Here is a 14,326-nt window from a genome sequence, read left to right as displayed (position 1 = left end):
GTAGTGTTGGGCAGTTAGCTGTTAACAGCGCGTAGCGTTGTGCAGTTGGAGGCGAGCCGCCAGCAGTGGTGAATGTGGGGAGAGAGATGGCGGAGTTTTGAAATTTGGAAGACTGGATGTCATGAACTGCTGTATACATCATGACTTTTGAACACTATTGAGGTAAATACATTGTTTGTCCTCTATTAAAATCTTTCATTCGCTAACTATGCCTATCAGTAGTTAGTGCCTCCTGTAGTTTGAATCTTTTATTTAGGTGGCAGTAGTGGTGCTCGCTGTATTGCAGTAGTTTGAGTAACCAAGTTTTTTGTGAGGCATGTGATTTATGAAACATATAAGTTAATGTTAGTCAGAGCCATTCTCTTGTTGGGATTACTGAAAGTCAGATTGCGTTGCGCTAAAAAAATATTGTGTGTCAGTTTAAGCACAGTCATGTACAATTTTTCTAAGGGGACGTTTCAGTACTCCACTTTGAATGAAATCACGTGGCACAAATTGTAGTACACCAACCCAATAGCGACTGCTGCTGGTACGAGGGTAAGTCAATTATTATTCGCAATTTAGTTACTTTATGTTTATTTTAGTAGTACTGTCTTTTTACGTTGATGACGCTTGCTTTGTTTATTTGTTGTTACATCTTTGCAATTTTCAAGCTGCTAGGTTAATTTCGTTATCGCTGCCCTGCTGTTAATCATGGCTGCTCCGCTGTCTATTTGCACCAAAGAAGAGCAACGTTCAGTGATTCGTTTTTTGTGATCGGAAGGTGAATCAGGGGCCGAAATTCATCGAAGACTTTAGTACAGTACGAGAACAGTGATTTGCCGCAACCGTCTACGAATGGTCACACGAGTGTTACGCACAACCATTTACTGCCACAAATAAAGAAACCATTGAGCGTTGACGTTAAATGGTTCTCTTAGACAGACGGTTAACTGTTGGCAAAGCAACACGTCGTCTGCAAATTAGTCATGGTTCTGCCTACGAAATCATTCACGATTGACCTGTTTTTCACAAAGTTTGTGCAAGATGGGTCCCAAGACAACTCACACAATTGCACAGACAAACGCGCTTGGACATCTGCAAAAAACATTTGGATCGCTATGGTAAAGAAGGGGATAACTTCTTAGACAGGATCGTTATTGGTGACGGATCATGGATCCATCATTACGAGCTGGAGAGTAAACTACAGAGTATGGAATGGAAACATCCAAATTCGGCGTGCAATAAAATGTTCAAGCCGCAACCGTCCGCAGGAAAACGGATCCTTACGGTTTTCTTGGGACTCACAAGCTCCAGTACTGGAACATTATGGGGAAAGGGGCACAACAATAAACAGTGTACATTACAGTGAGATGCTTAATTCCAGGCTAAAGCCTGCAGTTCGAAAAAACGACGAGGATTGCTGTCAAAATGCACCGTGTTGTTGCACGACATTGCCCGTCCACATACGGCTGCCCACACTGCTGAAACGCTCCAGAAACTCAAATTTGAAGTACTCGATCATCCTTCATATATTCCCGATCTTGCCCCTTCTGACTATCAGTTGTTTGGTCCACTCAAACAGGCAATAAGGGGCGGTCGATTTGCCTCGCACGAAGCAATGAAAGAAGCGGTGCATTCCTGACCGAGAACCTTCTTTTATGAGGGTATCAGAAATCTTGTACAACGATGGACCAAGTGTGTTGATACGCAAGGAGACTATGTCGAGAAATGATGTTCTTGTAAGTTTCCTATTTGATTAGAATAAAATTTTATAACTACTTTGCGGATATAATTGACTTACCCTCGTAGATATGGCGTCTCAAGATGTATGTGAAACAAACATTCGCAAACTACTGAGACAGTTCTGCAGAATGTGCACCAAGAAGATAATTTGCCACCAGACGGCATTACGAAAAGTGTAGTGGTGCCACGTCGCATCTACCACTGTGCGTTTATTTTACCTCGTGTCTGTTGGCTGTGAACCAACTTATTATAAAATAAATATTTTCTTTGTAGAAATGGTGGTGACTTTACAGCTATAACAAGTTACAGGAAATATTTCTTTAAATTCGTCGCCACACAGTACCAAAGTTACAATCACTATAACTATACGATGTGACGAACTACATATAATAAAAATATAAAATACCAATATAAACATGCCTCAAATTTAAATACAGGCAATAAAACAATGCAAGGAAACACAACATTTTCTTTGAGACAAGGACAGTCTCTCTGTCAGACTCAAATCCGGTACCAGAAAATACCCGATGTGCTTTTCTGCGCTTAGATTTGAAGAACTATTTTCTGCTAATGAGCACAACTTGTTTTACATGAAACATATAATATTGTAGTACAAACAAAAATCAAACGTGAGAGATTACAGGTCATGTCCATATAAAAGAAAGATATATTACTTGCTTCCAAGTACAGTCAAACATTGAAGTCGTACCGCTGTACAAAAGTTGTTACCTCAAATTATGAAATACATAGTGTAATCGCACATCCCACACTGTACATTACATTTTTACTAGCGTTAAAATTACGACTCCTTCTGTACCACTAATAAATCCCTTGTTGCAGTCTAATTACATTCAGAAAGTATACGAGATCCGACCAATCGACTGGAAAATATACGCCACTAACAGTTCATACACGAATAAACAAAGTAAGAGCCTACGGAATATCAGACCGGCTGTGTGGCTGGATTGAGGAGTTTTTAGCAAACAGAACACAGCATGTTGTTATCAATGGAGAGACGTCTACAGACGTTAAAGTAACCTCTGGCGTGCCGCAGGGGAGTGTTATGGGACCATTGCTTTTCACAATATATATATAAATGACCTAGTAGATAGTGTCGGAAGTTCCATGCGGCTTTTCGCGGATGATGCTGTAGTATACAGAGAAGTTGCAGCATTAGAAAATTGTAGCGAAATGCAGGAAGATCTGCAGCGGATAGGCACTTGGTGTAGGGAGTGGCAACTGACCCTTAACATAGACAAATGTAATGTATTGCGAATACATAGAAAGAAGGATCCTTTATTGTATGATAGCGGAACAAACACTGGTAGCAGTTACTTCTGTTAAATATCTGTATGCGTGCGGAACGATTTGAAATGGAATGATCATATAAAATTAATTGTTGGTAAGGCGGGTACCAGGTTGAGATTCATTGGGAGAGTCCTTAGAAAATGTAGTGCATCAACAAAGGAGGTGACTTACAAAACACTCGTTCGACCTATACTTGAGTATTGCTCATCAGTGTGGGATCCGTACCAGATCGGGTTGACGGAGGAGACTGAGAAGATCCAAAGAAGAGCGGCGCGTTTCGTCACAGGGTTATTTGGTAACCGTGATAGCGTTACGGAGATGTTTAGCAAACTCAAGTGGCAGACTCTGCAAGAGAGGCGCTCTGCATCGCGGTGTAGTTTGCTCGCCAGGTTTCGAGAGGGTGCGTTTCTGGATGAGGTATCGAATATACTGCTTCCCCCTACTTATACCTCCCGTGGAGATCACGAATGTAAAATTAGAGATATTCGAGCGCGCACGGAAGCTTTCAGACAGTCCTTCTTCCCGCGAACCATACGCGACTGGAACAGAAAAGGGAGGTAATGACAGTGGCACGTAAAGTGCCCTCTGCCACACACCGTTGGGTGGCTTGCGGAGTATGAATGTAGATGTAGATGTAGATGTAGACTCCTGCCACCTGCTGTCGATGAACTCCACAAAGTCAATAACTGGGTAACAGTTCCAAGTCAACAGGTCTCTGCCACAGAAATAACCATACTTCAACTTTATGTGGTAAGAAAAATAAATTATTGTCTTCAGTCAACCCCGCCAAGTCTGTCACTTTCATCAACCACATCCGGCTAGCTAATGGCGCCATTTCCAATAAGGCCTCTTCCTGTCAAACAAATGAACGATCACTAACGTGCAACACACGTCGAGGAAACAGGAGGAGTAAATATTGTTCCTCAGCCACGCATAGAACTGCCCTTGTCAACTTTTTCCAGCTTCCCGTGTATTCTGAACAACTTCAATAATCACTGAGAATCAGTAGCGATGTGATATACTCGAAGCTCTTGAAAGCTGCGTCGTCGTCCGAGTATCCTGCATTGGAGAGGGCTGCCAGTTAAGTCATCAATTTCTCGACGTTCAACATTTGACAAGAACCTCATTTATACGAACCTAACTAATCCGTATTTCCAGTTAACCGAGATCACTTTTTTCCTTTTCCTGTTTTAGTGTTGTTTGCTAGTTGTCTACAAGGAAGATGGTCTTCTGCCAAGGGGCTGTGCTGTTTACTGACAATACGCTGTCGCATCTGGTAGCGGGTCAGGTAGTCTGTTGTGACATAGAGTGTTTTTTGCTGCTAATGCAACGGCTCTTTTATAACCATGTGGGTCAAGGTGTACTGGATAGCCGGCCAGCGTGGCCGAGCGGTTCTAGGCGCTTCAGTCTGGAGCCGCGCGATCGCACAGGTCGCAGGTTCGAATCCTGCCTCGGGCATGGATGTGTGTGATGTCCTTAGGTTAGTTCGGTTTACGTGGTTCTAAGTTCTAGGGGACTGATGACCTCAGATGTCAAGTCCCATAGCGCTCAGAGCCATTTGAACCAAGCCATTTGTACTGGACAGCACCAAATGTGTATACGGAAGACAGATACTAGGAAAATTAATTGAAAAATAGGGACAAATTGGTGTGATTTCTGTACTGAGATCGGTAAAAATCAAAGATCTTAATTTTATAGTGGCGTCTTCCAAGAACCAAGTTACTGAACTAGTGGTTCTGAAGTGATGGAAAATAATATTAACTGCTAATTTTGATCCCACAGCTGAAGTTACCAATATCTCCGAATTTCTTGAAATGTTAACTAACGTTTCCGGTTGTACGGGTGTAGATGATAATGAGATGTCTCGTAGCAGAATGACGGTGATGCTGGTTACGGCATGATCACCGATGAAGAAATTTATGTTGCCGCCTGTAGACCACAGAAAACGACACTGACTACGAGTTGGACAATGAAACTGCTGTTTCAGGGAAGAAATAGTGTCTCATAGTGGGCCACCGCACAGCTGGAGAAACTGCTGGAAACAACTCCCGAGGAAATGGTAACATAAAAATTTACTCGGTCACGTAGCTCTATAACGCGACATAAAAAACGTGGGAAACTTACACACCACTTGAGAAAGTATACGCGATAAGTCTAGATTAACTATTGAGTTTAAGTGCTAGCGATGTGTTTCTCCTTAAAGCCAAAATAAGACGGTTCATATTGTAGTACTTACTAGAGTTTTTGCATTTAACAGAATTTTTCCGGGCGATCCGGATTCTCGGTACTGCGGCTTACAGCCATCCGATCTAGTACGGATGGAGGAGGTTATTGTATCGCTCTTTCGGTCAATTAACATCAGGAGCAGTAACGCTTGCATTTCATTATTGAAAGGCAAGGAATTGATCGTATGGCACTGATGGACTGATGGCTGGGAGTCCCAATAGGACAAATTTCGCCTGCCGAGTATCAAGTCTTTTCAGTTGGCGCCACGCTGGGCGACTCCCACGCTGCTGATGATGACAACAAAACACCCATTCCCCGAGCTGAGAAATCTCCGACCCGGCCAGGTAGCGGATCCGGGCCCGCTGCATGGCAGTCAGACGAGTTGACCCCTGAGCTAAGGGAGCGGACCATTAAACTTTCCCAGCTACCGCTAATGCAATTCGTCGGAAAGGTCAAGTTGCCTGTCACGATATTCTAAAAATTTTTTCAATAGTTTCTGAGAAACACGTGGCGTCATGGTAACCTACCAAGCCCTTAAAGCAGCATGGGCCCATAACCAATTGCAGGAAGTTCTACCCTTCATGTCCCAGCCGTATAATAAATAAGTCCTTCCCTCAAATACCGACTCAGTCAGCAATAATGGTCAAGGCAAGGTCAGAAGCAACTTATTACGACATAACAAAATTGCTGCCTACGCTGCGTCAGTGAAAGGATTGTAGTTGCATATTGGTGTCACTAGTACATAACAACACATCAAATCACATTATCGGTAATTTACCCCTGCTCTGCGCATTACACCTGTTGAGTTGTGGTACTTAATCGAGATACAACTTTGCAGCTTCTGCAAAATGGGAATACTCCTGCAGATAAGACTACACTTGCAGTCTAAGTCACGCCATGCTTTCGTCAGCTAACCTGTAAAAAACTGAAATTCTTCTTGCTTCTCCTCCGGTCAACCGTGGTGTCGTGAGAGGTCTCATTCGCGCCCGAGACGATAATCCACGCGCTCTTCGTCATATGATGCGCGCGACACTAATTACGCGGCGTACTACACGGCTCAACAGCAAGGGAACGTTTAACGTTGGACCAGAGCTAACTCTTGGCACACCTACACAGTCTTCGTGTCCCCAACCCCCTCATTTCCGCCGGAAGGAGTTAAAACAGTCACCAATTGTACATCAATGAAAACGCCCCGTATTCTTAAAGAGTTCAATTCTGGCTACAAATTCGACTACTGGACTAGAAGGTCTACAGCACCAATAGTTCCAGCATCATATGCAACAGGTTGCCTGGAACTTCTGCCGAAACCTCTGATCGACTCCGCCCCTTTCACGACCAGCCAGTTAGCAGTGTCACGATCGAAAACAGAGGCTATTGTCATTGTAACTTTATACACGAACACCAATCGGTGGGTATGTAAACGATTAGAGTCGCAGTTCTCTGTGACAGATAGAACCGCCACCAGAGTGCTTTAGTGTTGGTTGTGCTTCACCCAAACCTCCAGATATCAGAGAGTGAAATCGGGACCAAACGTTGTATATCGATAGAGTATCAGCCAGACCATCGATACAGTTTATGATATGCGCTGTTGTCCAGGAGACCGTGCGTAAACGGTAAGTAATAAGTACCACAATACCTACGGAGCACAGGAAAAGCATAACTGTGAGCCTGGGTGTCGTGGGTCGGTAGAGCGTTAGATCGTCGCACATACGGTCCCCAGTTCAAGCCATGGCCATGAAAGTTTTTGTACTACAATACGTGGGAAACTGTTATATGGGACCACATGTTTCTGACATGTAAAAGTGGGTTCGAAGTTTATAGATCTACGGCGGTGCTGCCATCTAGCAGCTGGTTATCATCCTTACTATTATTATTGTTATTAATATTAATAACTCCGCACGTATGATGCAGTTGTTTCTCTATTCATCTGTTCCGACTGTGTCTGTTTACTCTGTGAAACTACAAATGTACGCTACAGGTTTGTTAATTTCTGATAAACGAAGTGAAAGAAGATTGCCATTAGGACATTGCTACAAAATGCGAACAGTCCTTTTACATGTCAGGAAGATTTTGACCCATGTAACAGCTTCACCCACTACAGTACAGTACAAAGAATGGCATGGCCAGTGCTCGAGCACGCAACCCTTGATACGATAAACCAACGCTCTACCAGTTTCTCCACTTTTTATTTTGATTGTTACTGTTAGAATTTAGTCGGTGTGGACGTCAAATGACACCTATTCAAGTTGATTGTTGAATATTTCGCGGAAGAAAGCCAAAGTCAGCCCTCCGAGCGAACACGCTGAGCTACCGTACCAGCTCCCCACTGGATCTCCATGGCTGACGCTCACACACATTTCGAGTGCTCCATAGGCATGTGTTACCTATTATTTACCATTTACGGACGTTTTTCTGGGCGACAGCACGTAGCACAAGCTCTATCGGAGTTTTGACAGGTGCTCTGGTACTCGGTTGACATTCAGCGTTTGGTGTTGATCTGACTGCCTGACTTCTGGAGGGTTGGTGCAAGTGTGTGTGTGTGTGTGTGTGTGTGTGTGTGTGTGTGTGCGCGTGCTTGCGTGCGTGTGTGTGTGTGTGTGTGTGTGTGTGTGTGTGTGTGTGTGTGTGTGTGTGTGTGTGTGTGTGTACTGTTTTTCTAACTTACGCTATATGCTAAAAATCTATGTTATTATTCTAAGAGGTTTAACGTGATGCCTGGTACAGTAACATTAGTCTACATCAATTTTGCATCTGGGATGTCATACATCAACTATTATGTATTTTTGTGTGTAGAATCCGAATATAAATTTCAAAATGTTTGAGTTTTTAAAGTTTTTTTATTTTTCGTATTCAGTATTTCGCTTTTTTCTGTTCTTCCGTTTTGATGTTTAATTGTTTGTTTTTGATTTGCAGAGGAGAGCTGGAAGATCTACAACTCGTCAGTAAATGGTCGGTGTGGTAGTCTAGTGGTGTGAAAGAGACTCTCAGTGAGTGTTTCCTATGAAAGATAGTGCTAATTTTTTGTGTTTAAAACTTTAAGAAAAATGGCAACTAGTAAATCTCGTTTCTGTCGAAACCACCCCGACAACATTTTTTTATGTGTGTAGGAAATTCACTCTAAAGTCCCAAAGAAAACCAAACACTGATTTGGTTAAGAACGCATATAAATTGTATTTTAATTTTCCTGCTGGTGATCAAGATAAAAATTTAGCACCTCATAGTGTCTGCAGAGCCTGACTACAACATTAACCGAGTGGTGGAAAGGAAAACGCCGTGCCTTAGCCTTTCGCTTACGCAGTAGGCATGAAAGAAAATCATGAAACCATGGCTTTGCTGCTAGAGGCAATCAAAAATAAGGATTATGAATGGCAGCTTTGTTGTGATTTAAAAGTTGTTGCACTCCTTACAAGTTTACAGGCTGGATTCATGAAATACTGCTGCTTTTTGTGCCTTTGGGACAGCCGTGACACCAAGAACCACTATACAGTCAAGGAATGGCCTATAAGGAAGTCATATGTTCCTTGAAACGTAAATGTGAACAATAAACCATTGGTTGAGCCCGACAAAATCATTTTGCCTCCCCTTCATATGAAGTTGGGCCTTGTCAAGAACTTTGTAAAAGCTCTGGATAAAGAAGGTGAGGCCTTAAATCAGTTAAAAGGAAAGTTTCCCAAATTAAGTGAGGCAACGCTGAAAGAGGGTATACTTGTTGGACCACAAATAAGAAAATTGCAGAAAGACCCAATCGTTGATACCAAACTCATAGATATCTAACAAAGTGCTTGGTGTTCTTTTAAAGCAATTGTGAAGGGCTTCTTGGGTAACAGAAAAGTTAAAAACTGTCTTACCACTGTGAATGATCTGTTGGACAACTATAAGAACGTGGGGTGTAGAATATCGCTTAAAATTCACTTTTTACATTGTCACCTTGATTTCTTCCCGCAGAAGTCGGGAGCCGTAAGCGATGAGCATGGTGGACACTTTCATCAAGACATTCTTACCATTGAATACCGTTACCAAGACCATCGTAACCCTTCGATGATGGGTGACTAATACTGGGGTCTTCTTAGGGAGAGTCAAGAAACGGCAAACATAAGAAGAGCACCGTCGTATCACTTTTCAAAAACCAAAGACGATTAAAGGTGAAAATGTCTTCTGATCTAATTTGGACCTTTTATAGGCATCATGCCCATATATACATACAAAATAGTGTTAATTTTAAAAGCTCTGAATGTATATTTTTCTTTGACTAAATGGTGTCATTTTTCGCTATTACCATTTTTTATTCAGCCGTGTACCTAGGATTTGTGATGTCATAGTGGAAAACTGATTTTACCAGTGGATTCAGCGCCCCAAAATTAGGTAAATCCACCCATTTACAAACCAGATGGAGAAAAAATGTTTAAATTTGGTAACTAGTGTAATCTGCCACCATTATATGATAACATTCACTGTTGAACCAAAACATTATGACCACCTACTCAATCGCTTGTGTGTCCTTCTTTGGAACGAAATATATCACTGATTCCCCGTATCAGGAATCCGAAAGTTTGTTGGTAGGTTTCTGGAGACAAGTGGCATTAGATGTCTGCCCACAGGTCATGTAATTCGCGTACATAACGAGCCGCTGATTTGCGTACGCGGTGATGGCAACTGACAGCTATCCAGATGGATTCCACAGGATTTAAATCAGGCGACTTTGGTAGCCGTGGCATCAAAGTGAGTTCGCTATAATGCTCCATTGCAGCACTGTTTTGGCTCCGAGACTTGGACATTTATACAGGCGAAGGATGACATCGCCTCCAGGGAAGACATCAAGCGTGAAGGGATACAGGTAGTTCGCAGTCTGAACCTGTCTTCGATTGCTACTACAGGTCCCCCACAAGCTCATGAGAACGTCTCCCTGTGTCCGTGGCGCGCTCAGTTCACCTCGGTGACTGCGTTTGTAGTGCGGCAAAAATGTGATTCGCCCGAAGAATAGACATGTTTCAACTGATCGACGGTCGAATCTTCCGACGGTCCCGTGCGCACTGTAATTGTAATTGACGATGTCGTTGGGTGAACATATGAAAACGTACGGGTGGTTTGGTGTGGAGCTCAGTGTTCAAGAATGTACGAAGAACGGTGTGCTTCGAAACACTTGCGCGATCACAAGCATTCTGCTGTTTCGGCAGAGATGCCACGGAACATCTATCCTATTTTACAGAGCAGACAAGCCTTCGAACCCCACGTTCTGTGCAGAGTCGTGGACGTCCAACCATTTAGCGCCTAGTGGTGGTTTCACTGTTCTTCGATCTCTTTCCGCAGGAACTCACGACAGTAGCACTTGAACATTCGACCAGCTTCACCGTATCGGGACACTGGCTCACAGGCTCTGCGTAATGATAATCTGCCCTTGGTCGAGGTCACTTAGCTCAATGGATTTCCCCATTTGCAGACCGTTCTTCGCTAGGGTGATCCCACGTCCGTGTCTACTCCCCTTACGTGTTTTTGTTACTGCGTCACCTATCCACAACGCCATCAGACGGCGTCGACCGTCCCGGTGGGCAGCGTCTATAATGTTTTGGGTACTCCGTGAGTATCTCTGTTGTTTGATCTGTGTTTAATGTGCCCATATTTGGGTGTCTACACGTTCTTCTTTGTCTATAGTGTCCTTGGATAAGGTGTTTGAGGCGTCCTCGTGTCCTCATCTCAACTATTCCAGTCACGTATGTGATGTGTGCTACGATGTTTGTAAGGTCTCATTTGTTTCTAGACGGTGTGTTCCGTGTTGGAGAAGTGGTCTGTTGGTTTATTTAATAGTCCCTATTTGTGTAAATTCCTAAGTGTGTTTTGTAGTGTTTCTGCTGTAATTCTTGTTACTTTTCGCCATGCGTGTATCATTCACAGTGCAGCACAATGTGTTCAGGTGATCCATGTTCACCGTATTGGAAGTTGCTGTCGGCAGAAAGTGAGAGGCGCTGTAGGTGTGTTGGGCATGGGTCATGCCAAGTTAGGAAATGAACCACACCGTTCCCTAATGTTCGGGAAAAAGCCTACAGCTTTATCATTTTGATCCCGTTTGTATTCGATGTCTTCCCCTATTAGATCCCCTCCTAAGCTAGTAGCATACGACCCGATATCGTATCGTATCGTTATATTGTTCTGGCTCCTCTATTGAGCTAGTGCGGAATGTCCCCGATCGCTTCGGGAGTAAGGAGCATGAAAATAAGATGCGAGAAATTACGTTCCTGTAGTCGGGTACGTAGGAACCACTCCTGCACCTTAGATAGGGAGTTTATGAGGCACTTACATCTGTAAGACTTAGATATTGATGGATCTTTGTCTAAAGATTTTTTGATAGTGTCAGTTTTGGCTGCCTTACATGATACAAGCACCTTTACCGTCCACAGAGCATCATTTAAGACGCCTGTCAGGTAAGGTGTCATCAATGGTATTGCATGCTGTAATGTTTCAACAAGGCTCTTGCTTTTTCTTTTCTTCAGACTGGCAATTGCAAATGCGACCTCCTTCCGTAGAAATGGGTATACAACGTTTTAGTTACGTTTTCCTCTTGTAGTTAATGAGTTAGTCTTCTTGGTATTGTGTTCGTCTTCGTGGTATTGCGTCCGTTTTAGAGTCATCTTCGGCAACTATGGCGCAGACCTGGGAAGAGGCCCCATTCTCCCACAGTTTTGGAAAGACACAGTTTTACTCACGGCGTGATGGCATGGAGAGCCATCGGGCATGATTTCAGGACATGGATGCGTCACGGGCATCCTGCGTTATCATTTGTATCCTCTGATTCGGCGGTATCGCTATGCCGTTTTTCAGTAAGGCAATGCTCGTCCACATGTTGCACGTGTTACTATGAACTGTCTACGTGATGCTGAGGTACTCCCGTGCCATGTATCCAGGCCACAGGAAGTACAATATCATATTGGTAGTGGGCTCATGCTGCCAAGTTCTTTGTAAATTTAACTTGGTTCTGTAGTCAGTGAAATAACAGCACAGTCCCTCTAATTCCATGAAGTTTCTTATTCTCCTACTAGGTGCTTCAGTTATTTTTATCAGTGTAAGTAATATGTATAACAGACGCATCTGCTCCGTCCTAGAGGGCTCATGACTCCGCTCTTATATGCAACGTGGCTTCTGACCGAGCCCTACATTCTGCGAGCTCCAAGCAATTGTGGAAATTATTTAAACATCGAGCAATTTCACAAAATCAGCCAGGAGGCATCGAATGTTTGGCTTCTGTATCAAAGGCTGTAACATGCACTGGTCATCCCTTGATGCCTCGCGGCTCTGATAAGTTACTCCACTGGATACCATTCTCGCATTATTGTTTCTTACTTACTGTTGGTGGGAGAAAACCTGGCGTCACCGAGAACTCTCCCACTACTTGGCGAGTCAACAGACTCTGACAACGGTTCGCATGTATTTTGGACAATCTTTAATGAGTTAGGGACAACTAGCCCATCAATTCCCACTTGCAGACAAGATCCCGTGACTGTGCAGACTTTCCGTTAAACCGTTAGAGAATTATTATGCAAATACAAATCGTTTTAGTGCTTCCTGTTCTGTGAGTGAGAACGTGAGTGACGATTTCACCATAACTTTTAATTTATTTTCAGCTTTGAGAATTCAGTGATTATTCGACCACCTTGTGACAGCAAAATTTTTATTCCACCTGGGTTCCGTGTTAGAAACTAGATGCACAGCATTTTAGTGCAGTTTCTAATCAATTTGATTCCTGTCATGTCATCCACTACTGTATCTGCTGAAACATTTGCATGATATTGGAAGTCTTTCATAATGGCATATCACCTGCAAATATAATATGTTTGGATCAGTTAATACACATGCAGGCCGACCATTGATACACAGGGAATCTTTCCATCCCTTTATTGAACGTCACCTGCAAAACGTACAGGCAATTCCTTTTCCATAATACTTCATAAAATGCAGTTTAATCGATAATTAATGGCAACGTATCCAGAATAGAAGGCCTGGTGTATATAGCGGAAGAGGCACTCGAAGGTCAGGTAGAAGGAAATTTACTTTGCCTGCAGCCTAGTAATATGGTGTTTCCAAAGTTAATAGCCACTTTAACTTGATTAAAAACGGAAACTTTTGGTGTGTTTTGTAACGAACGTGCTTGGTTGTGACGAAGTACCATCGGAAATGTTTCTAACACGATTGTCTTACGTATGAGTTTTCTGACTTGTCATAAGATGGTAAGAAATACTGACATGCGAGGGCGGAATAATCCTTTCATCATTGTTTCTATGTTGCTTCATTCTCTATCCACTCTATACATTACGAAAATCAACGCAGTAGGAATACGTAGTATCCTAAGGCAGTATTGCGTCACTAAGAATTTAGACCATGCTTTAAGGCACAGCCGTCTATGGGATCAGATTCAACTGAACGTAAAACAACAAGCTCCAACTACAATCCGCATCGGATAATTACTCCGCGCTGAACATTTGTGCCTGTAGGCTCAACGTAGGAACCCAAAGTAAACGTGCCCGTCATAAATTTCATCAGCAATGGAAGAAGCGATATGCTGAAGAATATTATCCAAAGATAATATGGCTTCTGATCAAATGTGGATGAGCAGCCCGATAGATTTGTGGCACAGCTTGTAAGGTGTCAGGCAAATCCAACACCTTCCATGAAAACCCTGACATGATAAGCAAATCCAGTAGTATTTCACATAGCTCCGAATAAATCGGGACATTAAATTAACCAGAGTAATACGAGTAACGAGTGAGCAAATGGAATGCCACAGACTAACACAAGAATGCCTAAATGCATGTCATACCTTCCCACCGTGAGACAGACGCAGTTCCGAGGGGAGAAACGAGAACAGAAGCCGAGAGCAGAACCGTGTTAAGCCGAAGGCCCTACGATAAGGGATGGACACCCACGTCTCCAGATAACCGCTAGGACCACCCTCCAGCCCATGTTAAAAGCTAGAGCCCTCCAGAAAAAAAGGTATAGATCTTACGATAACGCTAAAAGGACCACACCAGCTGCAAGTTTTAGCGTGAGACTTTTTCGCGTCTCTGTTACATTGCAAACT

The sequence above is a fragment of the Schistocerca gregaria genome, chromosome 5 (genome assembly GCF_023897955.1).
Source record: "Schistocerca gregaria isolate iqSchGreg1 chromosome 5, iqSchGreg1.2, whole genome shotgun sequence".
Taxonomy (NCBI): Eukaryota; Metazoa; Arthropoda; class Insecta; order Orthoptera; family Acrididae; genus Schistocerca; species Schistocerca gregaria.
The sequence above is the reverse complement of the archived record's forward strand: the minus strand, read 5'-3'. Positions refer to the sequence as shown.